This window comes from Adiantum capillus-veneris, chromosome 25 (genome assembly GCF_014529385.1).
Source record: "Adiantum capillus-veneris isolate H3 chromosome 25, ASM1452938v2, whole genome shotgun sequence".
NCBI classification, from domain to species: Eukaryota; Viridiplantae; Streptophyta; class Polypodiopsida; order Polypodiales; family Pteridaceae; genus Adiantum; species Adiantum capillus-veneris.
The window spans coordinates 129,237,422-129,261,905 of record NC_140955.1 but is presented as its reverse complement, the minus strand read 5'-3'; the positions used below and the strand labels follow the sequence as shown (position 1 = coordinate 129,261,905).

The 24,484-nt window shown below is 39.5% G+C and overlaps 1 pseudogene; it reads left to right on the top strand.

The window, feature by feature from the left end:
* Nucleotides 1-388: 388 nt before the first annotated feature.
* Nucleotides 389-24,084, top strand: LOC147425637 (uncharacterized; annotated as a pseudogene).
* The last annotated feature ends 400 nt before the right edge of the window (nucleotides 24,085-24,484 follow it).

The window sequence follows — 24,484 nt, the reverse complement described above, 5'->3', positions numbered from 1 at the left end:
AACCCCTTCGGCACTAAGTCTACTTCATGGAGCACTTGGCCTGTGGTGATCTTCAACTACAATATTCCACCATGGGAGACAACCAAGAAGGGAGATATACTTCTTTCCTTGCTTGTGCCAGGGAAGTACAAAGTTTCAAATATTGACATCTACCTCAATCCCCTCATTGACGAGTTGGAGGAGTTATGGAGAGGCATTCCTGTTGTCGATGTCTCACTTGCAAAGGGGGGGAGAGAGGCTCAAGTGAGGGGAATCCTTATATGGAGTATGCATGACTATCCTAGGCCTGGAGAGGTTTCTGGTAACCCCCTGTCCTCTATCTCTCTTTCCCTCATTCCATCTCTCCCTTTAGCTCACTTTAGTTCACTCATCTCTCTAACCATATGATATGTATGTAGGGTTGTCCACATCAGGACACAATGCATGTCCTACTTGCGGGTCATCATTGGTGACGAAGAGGCCCGATTCCTTGCACAAGGTAATCTATCCAAACAACCATTGTTTCTTACCCCAAGGGCATAAAAAGAACAAGGCTCCAGCAAATGGGAAGACTTCTCTAGAGCTCACAATGGCATATTGGGCAACCATTTGGGAAGAACACCACAACAACAATGCAGCTCCATGTCCTCCACCAAAAGGTATATCAAGGTATTGCATATTTTTAAGGCTTCCATATTGGAAGGACTTAAAAATACAACACCTCTTGGATCCCATGCACATATTCAAGATCCAAAAACTATGGGACCACATTATTGGCAAGAAGGACTCTTTGGATGCGAGGGAGGATTTGAGGATTTTAAAACGTCTCCCCACCTCTGCTACTCCACGGCGTGCCCCAAATGGAAATATTGTGCTTCCTGAAGCACCATGGATGCTAGCAAAAGAATAATTAGACAACGTGAAGGGTACCATCACCTCCATTCGCACACCAACAGAATACATGAGGTTGCTAAAGGGAGCTTTCACAAAAGTAAAGAAGGGTGGAAGCGTTCAATTGTATGGGTTGAAGTCCTACGATTGGAACAAGATGCTTCAGGTAATCTTCATGCTCCCTATTCTATCTATAGTTTGTGTATATGACTATCACTCAGTTTCCCTTTCCCTGATTTACATTGTAGTTCATTCTGCCAGTGAGCATGTGTATATGTCGGGACAAGAAAGTCAGGGAAGATATTTTCAAACTAGGAGAGCTAGTAAGGTAGACCACAAGACTCCACTCAACTACACCTTTTTTATGTACACAATAGTAGAACTTAGTGTATCCTTGTGTGTTTTCTTGCAGATTTGTGAGCTCCAAGGAAATTGAAATAGATGTTATCTCTACTGCTCAAGCACTTGCAAGAGAAACTGTGTGCGCCATTGAAGATGCATTTCCTCGATCGGTTGTTCTTAGTCAAATTCACCTCTTGGTTCACGTGGTGGAGATAGCTATATGTGGAGTAGTGCACACATGATGGATGTTCTTCTTAGAGAGGTTTTAAAGACTCTCAAAGATTTTGTGTGGCTATGGTCTCAACTAGAGGCATGTATAGCCAAAGGGTGGATTGTTCAAGAGTCATTTGTTTACATATCAGAGTATTTGGCACAAGTTGATCGTTCAATGCCTCGCATGTGGTCAGACGAGGAAGATGCAAGGATGACTTCACACTTGACAAGTGGAAAGGGGAAACTTCTTAACATGGATATGAATCTATCCCGAGTGGTCGATAACTTTTGCATTCTCAATGCAAAGATTATGACCAAGTGGGTGGACTTGTGGAAAGTGGCAAAGGCAAGGCGTTTGCAAGAGAGGGAAGCATGGAAACAAGCACATGGAGGAAGGAGGGCACCCCCAGTGCCTAGACACCTTGCATGTTTCCCAGATCTCATTAGTGCAGAGTGGATTCATGAGAGAATGACCGAGGCAAAAGCAAACAGAGAAGACATCACCAACAAAAAATGGGAGTATGCACAAGGCTGCGTACCAAAGGTAGAGTACTCATATACCTAAACCATATTGTCTCACTATTTCTTGAAATTATCTTTATTATGTATTTGATAGCTTAATATATTTTTCTATTTTGTAGTGCCTTTCCTTTAACTCTATGTGGTCAAAGGGTCGTCACTTTTGTACGCGCCACGTTGACGAGCGTAGAACCACCATGGATTGTGCCATCATGGGCAACTTTGACACAGACGGTGATGAAGCCAGGTACTGCAAAAATATTAAAAGGATACTAAAGGATAATTTTAGAACCTTTCATAGCTTCATCTTCGAGTGCAAGTGGTTTGCAAATGTGTCTAGACAACATGGGAATGGCCTCTACATGGTGGACTCTAGTGTACATCACACAGGGAAGTATGACAATTTAGTTTTACCGCGCAATTGTGATCAAGTGAGTGCCATGTACCTTTTTTATTCTTATTTACTTGTAGCATTAGTTATACCAATGTTACTCACTTTGAGCTTCTATTTTATAGGTCATCTATATCCCAGCAATCCACCAACCAAAACTTCGGTTCATAATTCCCGTAGCACCTTGGGGGAGAACCATTTTTTCCACTAATAAAGTGGAGACTATCTTCGACCCTCTTCCACCTCCGACTTTGGATGAGGTGGAAACAGAGGAGTGGGAGGTCGATGAATCAAGTCCGACGACAGCAAGTCTTAGCGAGGATGATTGTCTTGATGATGAAGATGATGAGATGGAGGATGACGAACTTGAAGATGATGAAGGTGGCAATGCATCCACAAACGACAATTCCGTTTCTCTCTTTATTGATTTAGGAGCCATGGGCTTAGAATTGGATGATGCTTCATGTAGAGATCTTTTGCAAGATGATTCATAAACATTTTACAGTTATGAAGTTTTTTGGTCGTGTAATACGTTCACCTCTCTCCCCCTCCTCTTCCTCTCTTTAGATTTGAGAATAAGGCCAATTATGTTAATCAATTCACAATGATTATTTTAGTTATAACCAAGTGTAATCTTATATACCCCGCCTCCCTCCCCCCCCCCCTCTCTCTCTCTCTCTCTCTCTCTCTCTCTCTCTCTCTCTCTCTCTCTCTCTCTCTCTCTCTTTCTCTTCTTTTTTATATTTGAAAATTATATACAATATTCTTTAATTTTTATTGAGAGGAGGGAAACACCAAAATTTGAATGGGGGGGAGGGGAGCGTAAGCCAGAAGTTGAAAGTTTAGGCGCTAAATTTGGGCAGTGGATATAAAGATAGTAATGAGCGCGGTAATAACAACAGATAAAGTCATGGTAATACTTTAAACACACAAAAAAAAACCCGCCCTCTTGTCTCTTGTTTCTCTCATTGAATTTGCACCTTCTCTCTACAAAACGCGGTAAAACAACGCGGTAAACACTTGGAGATTGTCATAGTGTTGTTTGTCTGCAACCTTGTTCTTCTTTACTTCTAGCTTTGGTGGCATTCTCTGCTCAATAGCTATCGTGTTTGCTCTTTGTTTTGTTTGATCTGCACTTCTTATTGCCTGATTTGCTTTAATCTCTTTTGATGTTTTGATTGATCAAGATGAATCATCTTCAATAAGATTTGATTTGATATAAGTCTCCATTTTAACTATGGTTAAGGACTTTGTACTGTTGTCCGCAGGTGACCAGTCTTGGTCTTCATTCTTTGTTGTCTCTGAAGACTGCATCCTTTTTACATCTTGTATCTCTAACATCTTCTGGGCCATTGGCATTCCCATTATGATGTCGTCTGGCATATCTTTTGCTATGATCACATAGAAATGAGCTATGATGATCTGTGAACCTACTTCAATGATAGTGGAGATGATTCCCCAACATTCTGCTCATTTGTTTTCTTATATGCTCACAAATTTTGGAGCATCTTCCAGTTGTGGTTGGCCACCATTTTTCCAACTGCAAAAGGACATGAGGTTCTTATCTAGCTAAAAATCTAGCTTTACTTCTTTTGACAGCTTTTCTTCATTCTAACCAACAATGTTTCACTTGATCGTCTCAGGATTTCTTTCTTTATGACTTCTTTTGTTGTGGCAATGTCCTTTGGTTGAGCTTTATTTGCATCTTCTTTGCTTTGATCGCCTGTTTCAATTGATGTTGGCTCATTTTGTTGTAATACCGCACCTTTTTCTTGCAATTGTTGAGCATTGTGTGCCTGCATTTGAGTAACTTTTGACCTTAGAAGATACACTGTACTTTCTGGAAGAATCTATCTCTTCGGAGTAGATTTTGGTGGTGACCTTTGTGTAGCCTTTTGGACTTTAGCTTTTGTTGATCTTGTTTTTTCTGTCACCTTTTCTAGAAACTTGAGGGTTTGCATCATCTTCACATAGTCCTCGATTTCAGTTGTACCATCCACATGGGTTTGTACAAGGTCAGGATCTTGCCGATATTTGTTACCATGTGCATCTTGATATGCATATGCAAGCTTGGTCTCATGCAACTGATTGAACACTATGGGATTTCTTGGCTTTTGACTTTGACTTGTGGAGAGCAACTAAAACTTTTGTCCCCGATGATCTTCATAGAAGATTTTTTTTGTAGATTTTGATGGTTTCTGGGTAATGGAAAACTTCCAACAACCATATGGTCTTCCAATGGTTTTTTCTTTGAAGGGGTCTACTGGCTAGAATTTTTTGGGCTTCTAATTTGTGTAGCATTTTCTGGTACTAGAGCTGAGCTTGATGAATTTGCAGCTCCCCCCTTCCTAGAGTGATCATTATAGCCCGCTTCATTGTGAGAGCTCAAAAATGTTTGGCTTTGGTTGAGTCTCACCTTTGGGATTGTGAAGGTACACTCTGGGTAGCACTGTTGATGTTTGGCATCTGTAAACCTTCTGCATAGGTTCCTATGTATCTCTGTGAAACATGACGAATTATTCCCCAAGTCAAGCTGTAGATAGCATTATCTTTTCCTTGATATTGTCTATCCCATGGGTCTCCTATGATATGAGCTTCTATGGTTTCAGGACCCAAGGCATCATAGATGCTAGATTCTCGTCTATATCTATAACTATTCTGGTCAAAGTATATACTCGTTTGGTCACAACACCGAAGCTTGATTTCTAATGGAGGAGAGTTTGGCTCCGAACAGATTTTTGGGTTCACTTGGGTAATATCCTTCAGCTCTAGAGAGGATGGGCTATAGTGTATCCTTTCCTCTGAAATGAATTATCCTTTCTGATCTATCAATGGACACAATTCTATGAGCTGGTATGTCGGCCATTCAAACATTGGTTGATCTTTTTTGTACAGTTTTCCTTTTTGGTCTACATAGTGTGCATATGAATTATGTGTACCATACAAAGCTAACATCATTCTGTTTGATGTGTCTCTTAGACTCGTGAATGATTGCACACTTGTGGCAGTGGATGCAAAATCATTTGCAAATCTAACATTCTTTTCAACCTTTGGTGATATCTCGACACTTTGACTAAATTCATGCAAGAATTTATTGTTCAAAGAATCAATTTTAAGCTTTTCAGGTGCTTGTGCATCCTTATGCTGATTTTGAACTTACAATGCTTTACTTGGCTTCTAATGGTATTGTAGAATCATCTGATTGCATTAAAAGTGACGAGTTAAATGCACTTACATCAAGATTCACATTTCCAATTTGATATGTACTTTGCTTAGCGGTTGATATGTCCCTGTTGTCAAGATTTCTTGGACAATCTTCAGGAAAATGTCCACCTTTTCGTCCACAATCAGAGCAATACACCATGATGGGTGGAATTTCATTTGGTTCTTTCATGTCAGGCTCTTGCTGAGAAGTTTCTGCCTCTAAGTTGGCCAAGTTGTCGGCATCTTCTTTTAAAACAGTAAGCATCAAGTTGTAGAATGCTCCATCTTTGTTGGAGCTATATATGGCTCACTCTACTCAACTTGGTCTCACCTATATATTTGTATCTTGTCCTCAATATGAATCAGTCTTTGGGAGCGTATATGGTGTGTCTCTTGTCTCATCTCTCTCTCTTGCTCTCTACATCTCAACATGGTATCAGAGCGGTAATGATCACGCGCCGATTCAATTCATGGTGACACAACAGTATGTGTATGCGATCCGCATGTAAGATTCAAAATTGCTACATATTTTATTTTTGAGCGTTGATTCTTGTTAACTGTGGTTGTTTTATGTTAAGAAGAATATGATTAGTGTTTTATGTGGCGTTTATTTCTAATCAATCTAATCGTTCTAATCGTTGATTACGTTTTCTTGTTGATGACACCCTGAACTTCATCTCAATTTTTCTTGCTGTTCTGCTCAAAATTTGGAGAAACGGGAAAAGCACAATGGCATTTTTCATCCAAAACTTGTTCGTCTCCTCGAGCTCTTCGATTTGAGTGCTAGGTTTGCGTCAATCGGAGTTCGCAGCAGAAAGTTATGCTGTTTTTACTGCAATTGAGCTTGATGCAGCTTTCTTCGTCCTACTTCTTCGTGAAGCGTCCGCGATCGTTTTTCTTATTTTGACGTTAACTTTTTCGAGAAGATTTAGGTTTTTGCTATTCGTATTGTGGCCGTCAATCTTGCGTCTCACGCCACTCTATTTTGAGGACTCGTTTGTTATTAACGTCTCCTTTACCCTGCCTTTTTTGGGTGACGTCTCTCACATCTTTGGACGTTCCTTGAGCATCCTTCTTACGTTTATCGTTGACAGAACGCAGTACTCATATCTCTCTCATTCTCAATTGCGGCCTTCACCATATATGGTGTGCAGATTCTGCGATCTTATCTTATACGTCTTCTCGCAACAAGATATGGCTATGAATATTCTCGTCAACGGCTTTCCTTCTGGCCAGCATTCTGTTCCTCCTTTCCAAGGTCAAGGATTTCCAGGATGGAAAGCAAAGATGTTGTTAATTCTTGAAGGTGATCAACTCTCCGATGTTGTTCTTGGAAATCGTGTTTGTCCGCCTCAGCTTGTTGATACGGATAATGATAACGTGCTTATCACCAGGACCTATATTTGAAGATTGGAATATTGCCTATACGGATTGGCAACGACGTGATAAAGCAGCTCGTCGGTATATTCTTTCTGCTCTTACTGATTCCCTTTTGCTTGATATGTATGAACTTCCTACTTCCCACGACGTATGGAAGTACCTTATTGCAAACTTTCAGAAGAAATCTGTTACAGAAATACTTTATTTGAGAGGGTTGCTTAACAAGTTACAATATGAAGTTGGTACTGCCATGACGGGACATATTGAATCTTTCAAATCTATTATTAATCAACTTGCTGCTCCCGGTGATCCTGTTCCACAAAAGCAACTGATTACAGTTCTCCTTGATACGGTGAAGGACTCTTCTTATGATAACATTGTTACTATTCTCTCTAGTAAAGATGGTCTTGATTTCGACCAAGCTTGCATGTCTTTAATCGAATACTCTCAACGTCAAGAACGTCGGAATGCTGGTCACGATACAGCTATGATTTCACAAGAGGAGACTGAGTCACAACAAATGGAACGTGCTTTTTATGCTCGAAGGCGTCCATTTCAACGAGGAAACCACAGAGGTGGCCGTCGCGGTAATATTTTCTCTCGTCTCAAATTTCCTAATAAGCAATGTTCTTACTGCAACAGAAATGGCCATACTAAAGATGATTGTTGGGCACGTCAATATGATGAAGAACACAATATTACCACAAAACAACCACGTTTATCTAGAGACTCTTCTTCTTCTTCTTGTGAATATTGTGGACGATCTCATCATCCCACTCATATGTGCTATAAGCGTCGATTCGACACAGATCGAAATAGAGCATATGCTACTGAACATCGAAACAACATTGTACCAGAAACAAGCTGCATCCTATGTTCAGTTGCTCCAGACAGAATACTTCATGTACGTGATGGATCACTTTTTATTGTCGATTCTGGTGCTATAGGAAATATGACATATCAGTCTAAGTGGCTCCATAACTATCATCCACTGCCAGTTCAACGTGTTGTTTATCTTGCTGATGATACTACTTATCAAGTAAAGGGTATTGGAGACTTATATATTGGTACCTTATCTTCTTCCACTCAAATTTTGCGAGGAGTATTACATGTACCGGATCTTCAACGTAATCTTCTTTCAATTGCTAGACTTGTTGATCTTGGTCTGTTTGTTGGATTTGATCATACCAAATGCCGAATTGAGAAAGATGGACAGACTATAGCCACTGCTCCTTGAAACAGTAATTTGTTTGAACTCTCTCTCAACGATGCTGTAGCAAATATTGTCACTGCTCTAGGTGATCATGATTGCAAAGTATGGCATCATCGTTTTTTTCATGCTGATTTCTCAAAACTCCTTGATCTTCAACGTCGTGATCTTGTTCATGGCATGGATCTTAAAGCCCATCCCCATATGGGAATTTGTGAATTTTGTGCTCTTGGGAAACACAATCGTAAACCCTTTCCTCTTTCAAATACAACTCATTCTCATGACATATTGGATCTTGTTCATACTGATATATGTGGACCTCTACCTTCTTCGAGATCACAATATCGCTACTTCATTACTTTCATTGATGATTTCTCAAGGTATACGACTGTATTTCTACTTAGACAAAAATTTGAAGCCTTATCTGTTTTCAAAAAATTCCACAAGGCTACGGAACTTCAAACTAGTCGTCGCCTTAAGAAGCTTCGTAGTGACAATAGAGGCGAATATGTTTCTTGAGAGTTTGTGAGTTACTGTGCTGACAGTGGAATTCATCATGAACACACTATTCCATATTCGCCTCAACAGAACGGTGTTGTTGAACAAAAGAATCGCACTATTCTCAATGCTGTAAGATGTATGCTGATTCATTCTGGCTTATCTCGTGTTTTCTGGGCTGAAGCTACTTTGACAGCAGCATCTATTCAGAATCATCTTCCTACTACTGCACCCTCTGGTAAGATACCCATCACAGCATGGACAGGTGACATTCCTTCTGTATCTCATTTTCGAACCTTTGGATGTATTGCTTATATTCATGTTCCCAAAGAAACACGAACAAAGCTTGATGCTCCTGGTCTTAAAGTTATTCTTATTGGATATTCTGACACTTCCAAAGGCTACAAATTCTATGACCCTTCCTCCAAGAAAGTAATTGTGAATCGTGATGCTACTTTTAACGAACAGCTTAGGGGAGGCTCATGGTCCATGGATGATTCAAATGATACTAAATCATTGCTTCAGGCTTTTCCATTTCTTTCAGAAGATGAAACTCTTCCTATAGAGAAACTTTCCTCTTCACAACCATCCATTCCAAATGTTGCCAATGATGATATTGATATTTTTGTTGATTTGCCTATTGATTTTGAACATGGCTCATGTCATGTTTATGATGACGATATTGCTGATAATGCTTTTTCTACTTCTGAAGATTCCGTTACTTATGATGAAGCTATCTCTTCACCACAAAAGGATCAATGGCAAGAGGCTATGGAAGCAGAGTACGATTCTCTTATCTCAAAAGGTACATGGATACTAACTGAATTACCTCCTGATCGTACAGCTATTAAATGTAAGTGGGTGTATAAGACAAAAGTAAAAGCAGATGGATCTTTTGACATGTTCAAGGCGCGTTTAGTTGCAAAAGGTTACTCCCAAGTAGCTGGTGTTGATTATCAAGAGACTTTTTCACCAGTTGTTTGCATTACAAGTGTTCGAGTTTTATTGGCATTTGCTGTTCAATTTGATTTAGAAGCTCATCAAATGGATGTGCGAACTGCTTTTCTTAATGGTGACTTGGAAGAGGAAATTTATATGGAACAACCAGAAGGGTTTGTTATTCCAGGTAAAGAAGACCTTGTTGCTCAACTCCATAAGGCACTATATGGTCTCAAACAAGCTTCGCCAGCCTAGTATACAAAATTTGATCTTTTTCTCACCTCTAAAGGATTCACCTCTTGCTCGTCAGACCCCAGCTTATACATAAAACGCCAAGGTAGTAGTTTTGTGATTCTTGCTCTTTATGTGGATGATACCATCCTTGTTTCCAATGATTTGGGATTTCTTCAGCAAGTGAAAAAGTTATTGTCTTCTGCATTCGATATGTTGGATCTTGGAGAGATTCACTCTTGTCTTGGCATTCAAATCCAACGGAACCGTACAAAAGGTATTTTATTCCTTCGAGAGTCAAAGTTTATTTCAAATACTATTCAAAAATTTGGTATGGAATCTGCACATTCAGCCAACACACCTTGTCTTGCGAGCTCTACAAAGAATACTTCTGACAATGGCAGTCAACTTGTCACAAATCAACCTTATGCTAACTTGATTGGATGTCTTCAGTTTGTTGGCATGAACACTCATCCTGATATTCTGTTTGCTGCTAATTATCTTGGACAACATCTTGCATGTCCTTCTCTTAAGCATTGGTCTGTTGCAAAGCGTGTATTGAAATACTTGAAAGGCACTACAGATTTTGGTTTAGTCTATTGATGACAACTCACATCGTATTCTATGCAATCTCTTTCTCTTTTGGGTTACACAGATGAAAACTGGGCAAGATCACATTTATCTATGCGATCTACTAGTGGAAATTGCTTCTTTATAAATGGTTGTCTTGTTTCTTGGACCAACAAGAAACAACGTTGTGTTGCAGTTTCTACGACTGAGTCAGAATATGTTGCGGCATCACTTGCAGCTCGTGAGTTGATTTGGCTTCGACAAATGCTGGTTGATATTGGTCCCTCTCCTCTTTCTAGCACACCCTTGCGGTGTGACAACCAAAGTGCTATTAGTCTTGCAAAAGACTATGTTCAACATATAAAGTCAAAGCACATTGCTGTCCATTATCATTATGTCAAGTATGAAGTACGCAAAGGAACCATTATGGTTGAACACTGTCCAAGTGACCAAATGATTGCACATATTTTGACCAAAGGCCTCAATGAGTCACGTTTCATCCTCTTGAGCTCGGAGCTTGGAGTTGCTTCGGCCTCACTCTTTCTAGATTAGCTTCTTTGCTATTGTAATAGCTTTGTACATATGACATTGTAATCTTTTAGGTACCATGCACTATGCACACTCCACATTTGCACCTTGTGATATCTAAGCCACTTGAATATTTGTACATAGATGCACAATTCACTTTCACATCATCACCGCTGGTTCATATTTCACATTGTATAGGGGCTTGGGTTTTTCCCTTGAACTCCCCAAGGGTTTTTTCATCCAAAGCTAGAGACCTTTGTTTGAGTGGGGGTGTTGGAGCTATATATGGCTCACTCTACTGAACTTGGTCTCACCTATATATTTGTATCTTGTCCTCAATAAGAATCAATCTTTGGGAGTGTATATGGTGTGTCTCTTGTCTCGTCTCTCTCTCTCTTTCTCTCTACATCTCAACAATCTTGACCTTTGTACCGTCTTTGGCTCGGTTCTCCAATTAGATTGACTTCAATTGGTTGATCTGTTGGATCTTTCATTTCTGGTTCTCGGTCATAGATCTGAACATTGCAGTCCATGTACAATGACCCTGATTGCATATGCACTAAATGTATATTTTGCTAGCTTGTATAGATTTCTGGATAAACATTTGGGTTGACTATCTAAACTTCTATCTGCACTTCATCTTTAAGCTTGCAATACCTGGCTCCACTGAAGTCTGTGAACATCTCGAAGTTCTCTAAATTTGGCTTTACTTTGATCAATAAGATCTTGGCTTCTGTGCTTCTTTTGTTGTTCATCAAGTACTATGGCCTTTTGAATCTGTGTACAAGAATTTATCTCCATTGTAGCCATAAAGCTGTAAAATCTGCTTTGTTGCACTTGTACCTATGTTACCACTGCTATTGGCTTGCTCTGTTGTACTTAAACTCTCAGCTCAAGATGAGTCTATGTTGACTGGTTTTGTAAAATCTTTCTCCTAGCAAATTTTGGTATTGATTAGCAAAAACAATTCTACTCGGGTTTGATAAGACTGTTGTTGCCAAAGTAATTTTGGTAGTCGATTTCTCTTAGACTCACAAGAGTTGATTAACTCTAGCTTGAAAGTGTCCGAATTGATTGCAGCCTTTGAAATGATGAAAATCTAGGCCTTGAATAACCTAACCTGCAGATTAGATTGTTATCCGTTTTTTCCACTTGACTTGAATTCTCAGCTCTTGTCAAGCTCCCAATTCTTTGCCTACAACCTGGTTCTTCAATCTAAGCTAAGTGAGTCAGCAAATGAGATTTCCAAATTCTATCCTTGCAAGGAGCTAAAGGAATAATCTGAAACTTGAAACTGAGTTAACAGATACCAATTTGGATCCGATGAAACCCAAAATTTACCAATGGCCTTGTATTATGTTGTTCTAGCATTGTACAAGCTCAAAAGTCCAAAATCTTGTTTTTGGGGCTAAAAAGTAAATAATCCGGATTATTTACTTTTCTCAATTTCTACACTTTTTAGGCTTGTTTTGCCAAGTAATTACCTTGTTCTGGTCTCTGGACAAGTTTGGTTGAGTTTGATCAATATTTGTCCAAGTTATCAACTGTTTAGTGTCCACGGACTCTAATTCCAAGAATCTGGCTTAAGTCTCAATTTTGTGATCCAAATTTCACCAAATTTGATTTGTGGAGTCTACTTGATGTGCTTGACCCTGTGGTATATTCAATTGTGCAAAATTTCTCAATTCTCAATTCTAGATCAAATGTAAAAAATCGCGGTTATTTACTATAGGGCTTTTTTATTCTTGTTTTCTTTTCTTTTGAACTTTTTTTCTCAAAAGTAAATAATCGCGATTATTTACTTTTGGTAATTTTCGCATAATTTTGGTCAACTGAGCATGTACACTTGTTTAATACATTAATATAAGCCTATGAGTCAAGTTTCACTGAATTTGAACAAGATTTACCAAGTCACACTCAAGTTCTCGACATTCAATACCGATTTCAGTTTTTATCAAGGTTTTGGTCTGTTTTGTGATCCAAAATTCATGAGCCTTCACAAAAGATGTTTGCAATCATGCTTAGAGTCTATGGTATCAACCTTGGTCATTTTTTAGCTAAAAGTAAATAATTGTGATTATTTAGTTTTGACCTAAAATGAAAACTTTTTTCAACTTTTTCAGTGGTGGACAGTCTTTTCATGATCTATTTTGAGCCTATTAATCAAGTTAAAACTTAATTTAAGCAAGATTCATCAAGTCAGACTCAATTTCTCGACAATCAGTACAGATTTCAGTTTTTATCAAGTTTTTAGCATGTTTTGTGATCCAAACTGTATGAGCCTTCACAAAAGATGTTTGTAATCATGCATAGAGTCTCTGGTATCAACCTTGATTAGCTTTGAGCCAAAAGTAAATAATCATGATTATTTACTTTTGACCTAAAATGGACAATTTTGTCAACTTTTTCACTGGATAGTCTTTTTATGATCTATTTTGAGCCTATGAGTCAAGTTAAAACTTAATTTAAAAAAGATTTGTTCAAGTTATCAATAGTTTTCTGTCTGCAGACTCTGATTTCAAGAATCTGGCTTAAGTCTTACTTTTGTGATCCAAATTTCACCAAATTGGATTTGTGGAGTCTACTTTATGTGCTTGACCTTGCGGTTTGTCCAAATATGCAAGATTATCAATTTTTGGAGCAGATGTAAAGAATCGTGATTATTTACTTTGGCTATTTTTTTACAAGTTTTTGTCCCAATCTTGACACAGATCTGTTAACACTAGAATGGTAACAAGACACTTTTATGTCCTTGGACACTTTTGTGTCCTGTTAAGTGACCATTTTGCATGAATTATGTGAAGAGTATGAAAATGAATTTCTAGGTGCTATATATCCACAAAGTTGCCTTATGAGATGAAAAAAACTTAGCATTTTTTTTGGAGTATCGATCTCACCATTAACCTTACTCTTGCACAACATTTTTGAACCTAAACTGTGTGAAAAAACTGGTCCTGTTTTTTGTTTTTTTTCAATTTTTGGCAACTATACCACTCTAAACTTCATGTTTGTGAGGTTTAGATGGCTAGAGGTTAGGCCTTCATAGTTATCAACATGTTTTGATGCTTGTAGGGAGAGCTTAGTGTTAAAATTAAAAGTTATGACCAATTTACAAGAATTGCATAATCCTGTTTTTTGGCCAAAATTAGCACTTTTATGATTTTTTTAGTGGCTTTCTTGATATCCAAATTCAATTTTGATTGTGTAAGTGTAATGTATAACATAAATATAATCTTCCTTGAGTTTTGGGGGACCTAATATGCTATATAGCATAGTATATGATGATGGTTGAGTTTTTTGATTGATGAAGAATACGATACATTTTAGAGTAGCAAGTATAACTTTCTCAATATTGCTAGTTTCTTAGGCCAATTGTGTGTATTTTGTAGGTAGTAACCATATCTGATCATAGACTACAAACTTGGCTAGATATTGAGTAGTTTCTATGGGTTTCTAGAGGTCATAATGCTAAACCCAGTTTTTTCATGTTTGCTATATTTAGCACTTCACCATTGCCCCCAAAGTTCCAATTGTAAGAGATTCATTATCCTTTTGACATGGTCCATGGCTCCTTTTGAATCCAAAGGCTCAAAGGGAACTAAGAAAACATGTATATAGTATCTGTATTGAGCGTGACTATAGAAACTTTGATGATAGGTCCGTAGAATGGAAAAAATACAACTTTTTTGTACCTTTTTTTTTTGCCCAAAAAAAAATTGGTGAGGTAAAAGCAACCATATGTTTTGGTCACCAACCCACTGAAGTTAACGGGGCATTTTATCTCATGTCCTACAAAAATCCCCACTCTTATTTATATGCAATCAACCGTAAGAAATTGCTGGTTTGGGCAAAATGCACTGGTCCATCAACTTTGGAGGCTTGTAGTGACCAAGGGATGAGAAAAATTACAAGTTTCTCATTTTTTCCATATGTAGTAGTTATTGAGCTATATGCTCATGAAAGGATTTTTCAAAATGAGTGGATCTACTATGGTTTTGGATTTTTTTTCCCAAAACCCTGAAAGGACACTTTTATGTCCTGTTAGGTTACCATTCTAGTGTTAAGCATCTCAACTTAAGGTCTCTAGCCAAGTTTCATCAAGTTTGGACTATTTTTGGTCAAATGGTCATCGGTTTTCTGTCCGCAGACTAACTTTTCAAATTTGGTCACAATTTTCAATCCAATGATCCAAATCTTACCGAATTTGGTTTGCGGGCTTATTACAACATGGTAAAGCTAGTGGTATGCTGACTTGGTCAAAAAAGTTGAAAAATGGGGTAGATGTAAATAATCATGATTATTTACTTCTAGCAACTTTTTGCATATTTTTGGTCAACTGAGCATGTAGACATGTTTATCACATCAATATAAGCCTATGAATCAAATTTCAACAAGTTTGGACAATTTTTTTTCCAATTTACTCAAGTTTCAAAAAGTCAATACAAACTTTAGTTTTTACCTAGTTTTTTGTACACATGCAATGAGTGAATGGTATGAACCTTGGTCAAATCCGAGCTAAAGTTAATAATCGCAATTATTAACTCCAGGCTTGAAATGAACCCATTTTTGAAAATTTTTCAAAGACAGTCTTTACATGAGCTATTTTAAGCCTATGAATCAAGTCAAAACTTAATTTGGCCTAAAATGTCAAAAAAAGGTAAATAATCTGAGTTTTGGCCAACCCTTGAAATTTTTACCTCGAAGTGTCCTTGATCTTACCAACTCATTCAGACAACTTTTAAGCTTACCCTCTAGTCGGATTGAGTGGTTTCGAGTCTTTTCTGCTATTTATAGTCGTAGACCTGAAATTCTACAACTTCCAATAACAACTCACACTTGATTCTTTTTGAGAGAGCAATATTTTGAAATCCACCTCGGATCCCACTTACCCTAGTCCTAGATTCTCATGCAAAGGAATTGTGGAAAGTGTCCACAAACACTAGTTTTCTTGTTTTTTATGGTTTCTTGAGCATTGATCTTAAGACTTGTCTCGTCTACTAATCATTCTCAAAATCCTACTCTATCTCTACAACCCTACAATCCTAAAGGCACTCGGCAAGTACAACTTACCTCCAAGCTACCTCTACACAGCAAAACACGACAATCTTAAGCTATGCGGTTTCGAAAAATAAAGTTTTACTCTAGGTGAATATAGAAGAAGTTAATGGATAACTACACAAGACACTCGTGTTTTTCCTAGTTTAGGTCTATTCGTCCCCGGAAGCGGTCCCAAATGTGGGACGCATGTCTAACCTCACCATCCTATCTTATTGCAGTATTAGCAAGAACCACGATTAAATTGTCAATCCATGGTATGAAGCTGATTTGACTAGTGCATAGAGGCTACAAGAGGTTGTCCATCTCTCAGAAAAAAACAACTAACTTCTTGCATCTAACTCAAGCTACACTCCAGTGACTAAAATCACCAAAAAAAGCCAATCGCTCATCGGCAAACAATCACATCCGTTACAGCATCAAATGACATCCAAACACAACGAAACTTCTAGGACATGTTTATAAGACCTAAACACACATGCTTATGGTCTCAAACCCCACTTTAGGTCAAGTTCCAAAATTGTGATTATTAACAGTAGTGGATTTTTGACCTAGTCGTTTTTGACCCAGAATGCATCTAAATGCTTAGCAATGATGCCCCAATACCCCACCTATGCTTAGTTTTTTATTTGAAAGTGTAGATTCCTAGTTATGATGAAATTCGGCCGCGGTTCGGCGATGCCAAAAGCTACGAATTACTATGAACTGCTTACGTCAATGCGTAGAGCTCTTACCTGCGGTTGCAATGCAACAAACACGACTGCAATGTGACAACCGAGGAGGGAGTAGGAAGCTCGAGAAGGACAGGAGTGAGCGTTGTTAGCTCACGTTGTGTATTTTATTATCCAAAACTTAATAAAATCTTTACAAAGTTGGCTTTTATACTTTAGCCAAGGTCTAAAATGTGTAATGTCCGGCGCCCAAGACCTTTGAGGCTCCACACTTATCGTATCTGTAACCTAGGTATGCCAACTGTCCTATTCTTTACATCTTAGAACTCTTATTGAGCTCGTAACACGTTACAATTCTCACAATGGCTAAATAAATCAGGAAATTACAATACATGGACATTTTGGAGAAATGTGAAAAGTGTGTAACTTCAATCTTCACTGCTTCTTCATATTCATCTTCGATGTGCATTCATAAGGCTTTGATATTTATCAACTCCTATTGACTGACATTGGCTCAGAGGAACAAGGCAAGAAAAAGGCAAGAAAGATGTCACCCTCTTCTCAATCCTCCTCAAATTCTTCATCCTCTGAAGAAAGTGATGGTGCAACTTTTGATCCACCAAAAGAAGAGGCCATAGGAAATCCTATGCCGTGTGGAAGAGGTCGTCGAAGCTCAAGAAGTTCAAAGAGGGAGGAAACAACATCTCTTTCCTTACCTACGATGACACCTTTGGTGCTACGGACAAAGTCTTGGCCTTCATCCAACAATTCAATGCGACGTTTGGAGATGAGGGCTTCACGGAGTTGTCTAAGCTACACCATGTAGCTATGCATTTTGAAAATCCCTCCAGGCAATGGTGGTCTATCCTACGGGCATAGGGTAAAGCTCCACAAACATGGAAAGATTTTAGAGCTTTCATCATGAAGCAGTTTTTGGCTACCGATGCCAAAGACAAAGTACTCATCGAATGGCAAAGCTTGAATCTCTCTCCCTACAAATCTATTCACAAATATGTATACAAGTTTGGGGACTTACATCTCAAAGCCACTGTCTTCAAAAAGATGGATTTTGGAGAGCAAAAACTACAATTTTGTCTGGGTCTAACTGAAGATATGGTGGAGTATGTCAACTCTAAAAGGACACGCACCATATCTGCGGTCATACACCATACTATGGTGGCTACACAAATCCATTTCCAACAATAGGCTAAGAAAAATCTTAAGCCCACGGAGAACAAGGACCATAACAATGAGCCTAGGGGAAGGAAAATGTCCAAAAGTCTCCTAAAGGCAACACCAACAACAACAAAGCTAAGGAAAAGGGAGTTTATAAAGGTAAAAATAAACTCTCTCCTGAATAGCTTGAGCGTTATCGTAAGGATAACCACTATTTCAAGTGCAGGGAGCAAGGGAATTCTTATCATGCTTGCCCCCACAAGAATACACGAAACAAGCCTCCTAGAGCTACCTTGGTCGAAATCCTATAAGAGGAAGCTCACCAAAAAGGATCTCCTCTATGCCATGCTTGGGAAAAGGTAAGAGAACATGATGCTTTTATTCTCTTTGACGCTGGTTCTACTCATAATTTCATATCCACATAGTTGGCCACCAAGCTAGGCATCCAAGCATATGAGATGGGAGATGTCCTACCCGTCGATGGTGCTTTCAAGGGGCAAGAATCTTCAGTCACTCCCTTAATTGGGAAATTGAGGCTCCATGTCCATAGCTATGTGGACAAAGAGGACTTATTTATCTCTCCTCTCAAACATGAGGATGTAATCCTAGGGGGTACCATGGTTTGATCGGATGGCTGCCAATGTTAAATTCCCCCTGAAAGAAAAATCTACTTTAGGTTTAGGGAAAAAGATATGTAAATAGATGCTAAGGAATTGGGTAACAACATACCCATTGTACATACGCAAGCTTTCAATATATTTCCGTGTTCATGTTTTCTGTTAAAGATTCTCAAAAATGAACCTAATGCTTTAGCAAAAGAAAATATAAATAATCACAAGGAATTAGAGTTATCAAATTCTCTCAAGGGATTTCAATATGTTTTTATTGATGACATCCCTTGTGAATTACCTCCTAAACAAGGCAATGATGACCATGCAATTGAGCTTCTTCCGGGAAGTTCACCGCCTAATAAACCTCCTTATAGAGTTTCTCAAGCTCAACAAGAGGAGATTTTGCAGCAAGTGCATGAGCTAGTTGAGAAGGGCATGATTAGGCCTAGCTCATCTCCATTTTTCTCGCCTGTATTATTAGTGCAAAAGAAAGACGGCACATACGTATGTGTGTCAACTATAGAGCACTAAATAGGATCATTATCAAAAATAGGTTTCCCATAACATGGGTAGAAGACCTATTTGATAAGCTACAAGGGTCGACCTACTTTAGTAGAATTGACCTGAAAAGTGGCTACCATCAAATAAGAATAGTTGATCAAGACATTGTAAAGACCGCATTTAGCACTACGTTTGCCCTTTACGAATACATTGTCATGACTTTTGGATTGACCAATGCACCAGCCACATTTAACCGCTTGATGAGAAGCTATTCAGGCCTTACTGAACCTTTACTAGAGTGTTCTTTGAAGACATTATCATCTACTCTAATTCTTAGATGAACACAAGCAACATCTCCAAGTAATATTTCAAGTCTTATGAGAGAATAGACTTTATATTAACCGAAAGAAAAGTGAGTTTTTCTTACAAGAGATTCAATATTTAGGTCACATTGTCTCTCAAGATGGCATCCAAATGGATCCATCAAAGCTAGAGGTAATAAAAGGATGGCCTAATCCAAGGAATCTTCATGGACTAAGAAGCTTTATAGGTATGTGGGTAGACGCTTCATAGAAAAGTTCTCTCAAATCGCAGGACCATTACATGACCTAACCAAGAAAAACGTTAGTTCTACATGGTCTGCCAAGGAGAACAATGCTTTCGAAAAGCTTAAACAAAAGCTTATCTCTCAACCTCTGCTTACACTACCGGATCTGTCAAAGCCATTTGAGGTCCAATGTGACGCTTGTGGTGATTGCCTTGGAGCTGTTTTGCTCCAAGAAAGGCATGCCATAGCCTATAAAAGTTGAAGGCTCAACCCTGTTGAGCAGGCTCTAGGCATATATGAAAAGTAATCCCTTGCAGTTCTACATGTCTTAGACTTGTGGAAACACTATTTATTGGGGACTCCTTTCATTCTACGAACGGATCACCAAAGCCTTAAGTACTTCATGACGCAGACCAAGCTCTCGACAAACAAATAAGGTGGGCAAATTTCCTTTTGCAATTTCATTTTCATATTGCTCACATTGCTGGAAAGCATTATCAAATAGCCGATGCACTCTCAAGATGACGGAGAGTGAATGCGATATCGATAGCAACTCACAATGATCTATCTTCTATGATAAATGAGTATGCTATTGATCCTGATTTTAGAGATGTGATTTCAGCCCTTGCTTTAGGAAAGAAAGAGGAACCATTTACTTTACAAGATGGTTATCGTCTCTATGGAAATAGACTATGTGTTACTAACTCACTACGTGAGAAAGTAATGTATGAATCTCATGCTCCTCCTTATGCGGGGCATAGAGGGATTCAGTCTATGCTAAAAGGGATTGAAACATATTTCTATTGGCTTGCCATGAAAGAAAACACACAAGAGTATGTTTCTAAATGTGTGGTATGCCAAAAGACGAAGTTTGATAGAGGGAAACAACCTGGATTGCTTCAACCTTTGCCAATCCCTAATTCACCATGGGAGAGCATATCCATGGATTTTATCTTTGGATTGCCTAAGTCTATCCATGGCAATACAGGAATATGGACGATAGTAGATAGGTTCATCAAACAAGCTCATTTTATACTTGTCAAAAAGACTATCAAAGCCCATCAGATGGCAACCCTCTTCATATCAAAAATCTTAAAGTACCATGGATTGTCGATGTCCATATTGTCGGATAGAGATCCTAGAATGACTAGAAATTTTTGGAAGGGTCTCTTTGAGAATTTAGGGACAAGGCTAAATTTCTCTTCCGTCTATCACCCGTAGACGGATGGCCAAAGTGAAATAGCTAAGCTAACAATTATTGATCTACTAAAAGCCTATGTAACGAAAGTAGATCAAAGGTCCCAATGGGAGAAGTAGTTACCCTTAGTGGAGTATTCCTACAATAATATTGTACATACCTCCACAAGAAAAGAACCTTTCAAGGTAATTGAGGGAAGATCCATAAGTCCCCTACTACTTAAGGTACACAGGAAGATCTTCGCTGGGCAGATGAGTCTAGCCGAGACCTACAAGAATCTTTCCAAAAGATTAAGGATGCTATCTCTATCTCACAACAAAGGCAAAAGTCTGATCCTAATAAGCACAGAAGAGTCCAAGCCTTTAAAGAAAATGATTGGGTCTTGCTTAAATTTCCCAAGGATCAATTAAGGTACATGACACGCAAGAATCCTATGGGACACCAAAAGCACTATGCTAAGCTAGCAAAAAGGTACTATGGTCCCTTCCAAATTCTTAGACCAATCAATGACATGGCCTATCAACTCATGTTGCCCAGTCATTGGATCATACACATTGCTTTCCATGTGATCCTACTAAAGCCTTACAAAGGAGAGCCACCTCAAGAACCAACTATTGAAGACCCACCGGACATCGAGGACCAAGAAGAGGTGGTGCAGCCCGAGTCTATCCTCTGACATGAAGACAAGGTATTAAGAGGTGGTAAGATTATCCGACAGTATCTTATTTAGTTTAAGAACTATCCTTTTGAAGATGCTAGATGGATGCAAGGCATACAATTAAAGGATAATCTAAACCTTGTCAACGCTTACAATGCTCCCCTAGAGTAAGCAAATGTACAATTTCTTAAAATGAACAAAGTTTTTGTCTTATAAGACTTTCTTTTTCCTTATTGTGCACAAATGTTAAGTAATGCATGATTAGGATCGAGTTTGCAGCGACGTCTTCCAAACACCAAGTAGAGCTTGTCACTCTACTATGGAAGATTGATAGGACTAATGTGTAGACATTCTTGTTGCAGCTTAGGATCTCAAGCGCCAAATGGATTAATCATCCATTCTGGAACCATGGTGTAGGGTAACATAGGGATCCTCTACCCGCTAGGAAAAGGACTGATGAATAGGCTTTATCTTCTCTACCCCGTAGTCGAGGATGACTATGATTTCAAGAAAGAGGTAATGTCATAATAACTAATATCTAATTCTCTTAAATGATTTTCTCATGTTAAACTGATCATTTAATATGGGGAAGTACCAAGGGAGAAAAAGCTAGAATATTCGCTAAGATGGCAGACCGGCCACAATAGGGATCCAAAGGGGGGAGCATCTGCAAAAGATAAATGTACATTAATGGGATTCAAAGACCCTAAGGTTCATCCCATTAAGACTTCCAAAATGCTAAGGTTCCAAAATTCAATGTAAAGTCCAATGGTCAAACCTTACGGAAACTGGATGCCTTTGTGAAGACCTAAAAAGTCTTTGCAAATCCCTAGATAGGAGGGGGCAAGCCCTTTTAATAGGGAATGAGAGATAAACACATACACACACACACATTCACAGGCTCCCTTTACACAAAGGGAATAGGAGACACATGTCATCTCCCTAAGCCAGCTGCCCCCAAGATGCATTCAATTCCTATTGGATGGCCATAGAGGTGGACCAATGAGAATTATGCTAGAGTACATTTTATTTAATTCATTTTAAAACATGATAAAAGAACCAATAGAAATTAACCTCTCTAGAAGACTATTGGACAGTCTTCCAAGGGGTCCAATGAGCGTTCAACAGCCCAATGGCTTTTCTGATTCTTATTGGCCGGAAGACTAAGGGGTCCAATGAGATATTAATGGATTTATTTAATTACCTAAAGCTCTCACCAAAGGGGAAAGGGGGACACATGTCCGAATGCTAGCCATTATGCTTCTAAATTCTTATTGGCTAAGCCTGGAATGAGCCAATGGGGTGCCGGCATGAGTAAAATGCAAGAGGGGTCGACCAAGAGAGAGAGGGGGCTGATTTTGGCAAGGCATTAACTCACACACACTGACAAAATCTCATGTGTGAAGCAAAGAAGACTCTCTCTCCTTCTCAAGCTTTAATGGAAAGCTCATCATCTACTCCAAGCTTGTGAGAAGGGAGGCCTACACCAAAAACTCTTGGCTTTGCGATGCAAATCCAACCAAGAGCCAAGCTCCAATGCATGCTCATCTCCTCTCCCATGATAATTACTAAGCTATGCTAAGCTTTTATGAGTGATTATGTGAGGAGATATACTTCTTTCTCGTAAGAATACTCCTTCCTCCTCTCAATCTACTCTCATACCCCGCTAGATCTCACCATCTATGAAGGTGTGTGAGGTCTTGGGTATGAGATCGTGAGGGGATTGACGTGTTTTATAAGTGTGTGCATGGGGCTTGAAGCTTCCAACTTCATTGCAAGTAATTGAAGGAACACAAAGTATCGTATTGTAAAATGTCTCCCTTGATGGGGGAAACCTATAATACAAAGCCTTTTGGAGGGGGGACCGGCTCCATGAAAATCTGGTCCTCAACTGTTGTCACAATAGCTTAATTTCTCTCTCTTTTGAAGTATTGTTCATGCCTATCTAACTAGGTGTTAGGCTTTTTGTTGCTCTCTCCATCCAAGCACTCTTGCTATGCTCCTTAGGAATCTATTCTAATGAAATGCTTACTATGTTTATGCTATTCACGGTGTCCTGTGCAACACCCTTGATCCACATCCTCAGAACAACGTCAGAACCCGGAGTAGGCTGGTACTCTCTCAGGATGGTCTCCACTATGTAAGTGACTTTGTCCTTTTCCTGTTGATCCCAAGACGTTAGAATGCTGGTCGAAAACTGTAGCTCTGTGAGCTGGCGAGTCCGTTGTCTCATCTCAGTACCGACTCTATCCATGTCAACAGAACCATCTAGCCGTACAGTATAGAGCTTGGAGGCACTAGGATCGTGTGCCCCCCAAGGTGTTCGAGGTGTGCCAAGAGGTGTGTTGAGAGGTGTGCCTGGGTAGGATAGGGGTCGTGAGCGAGGAGGGGTCGAAGCATCTGTGGACCCTCCTCCACAGCAACCACCACCTCCACCTGACGATCGCCGAGATCGGCGAGTGCACCTGTGCTCCGGAGATGAGGACGTACCCGCCTCTGCCCCACCCCTAGGTGTCAAAGCGTCCGTCATGGGAGAAGCAGGCATCGTACCCATAGGCGTCCCCCCCCCCCCCCCCCCCCCCCCCATAGGTGTCCCCCCCCTTAGGCGTCGGACCCTCGGGTGTGAAGCTCGAAGGCGTAGTACCCGTGCCTCTCGCTACCCAGTACTGAGAAGCCTCTGCCATCTGAGCAGGACTCATCCGTGTAACCAAGCCCATGAATGCATCTGCACTCATAGAAGTGGGATCTGGAAACTACGGATGGTTTCGGTAGGCATAGAAGCCATTTCCGAAGTCCGTTTGCGTTTTTCCGTAGAAAAACGCAATCGGACTTGACCTACGACTTGTGTATTTGGCATTTCTTCTATCTGTTTGACCTACGGCTTGCCATACACGCTCCTAACATTGCTTTAAGACTACCTAATGGACTGAGGATAGTTTCGATAGGCGTAGAATCAGTTTTCAAACTCCGTCTGCGTTTTTTCGTAGAAAAACGCAATCGGATTTAACCTACAGCTTGTGTATTTGGCGTTTCTTCTATCCGTTTGACCTACGGCTTTCCATACGCGCTCTTGACATTGGTTTAAGACTACCTAATGGACTACCGATGGTTTCGATAGGCGTAGAATCAGTTTCCGAAGTCCGTCTGTGTTTTTCCATAGGAAAACGCAATC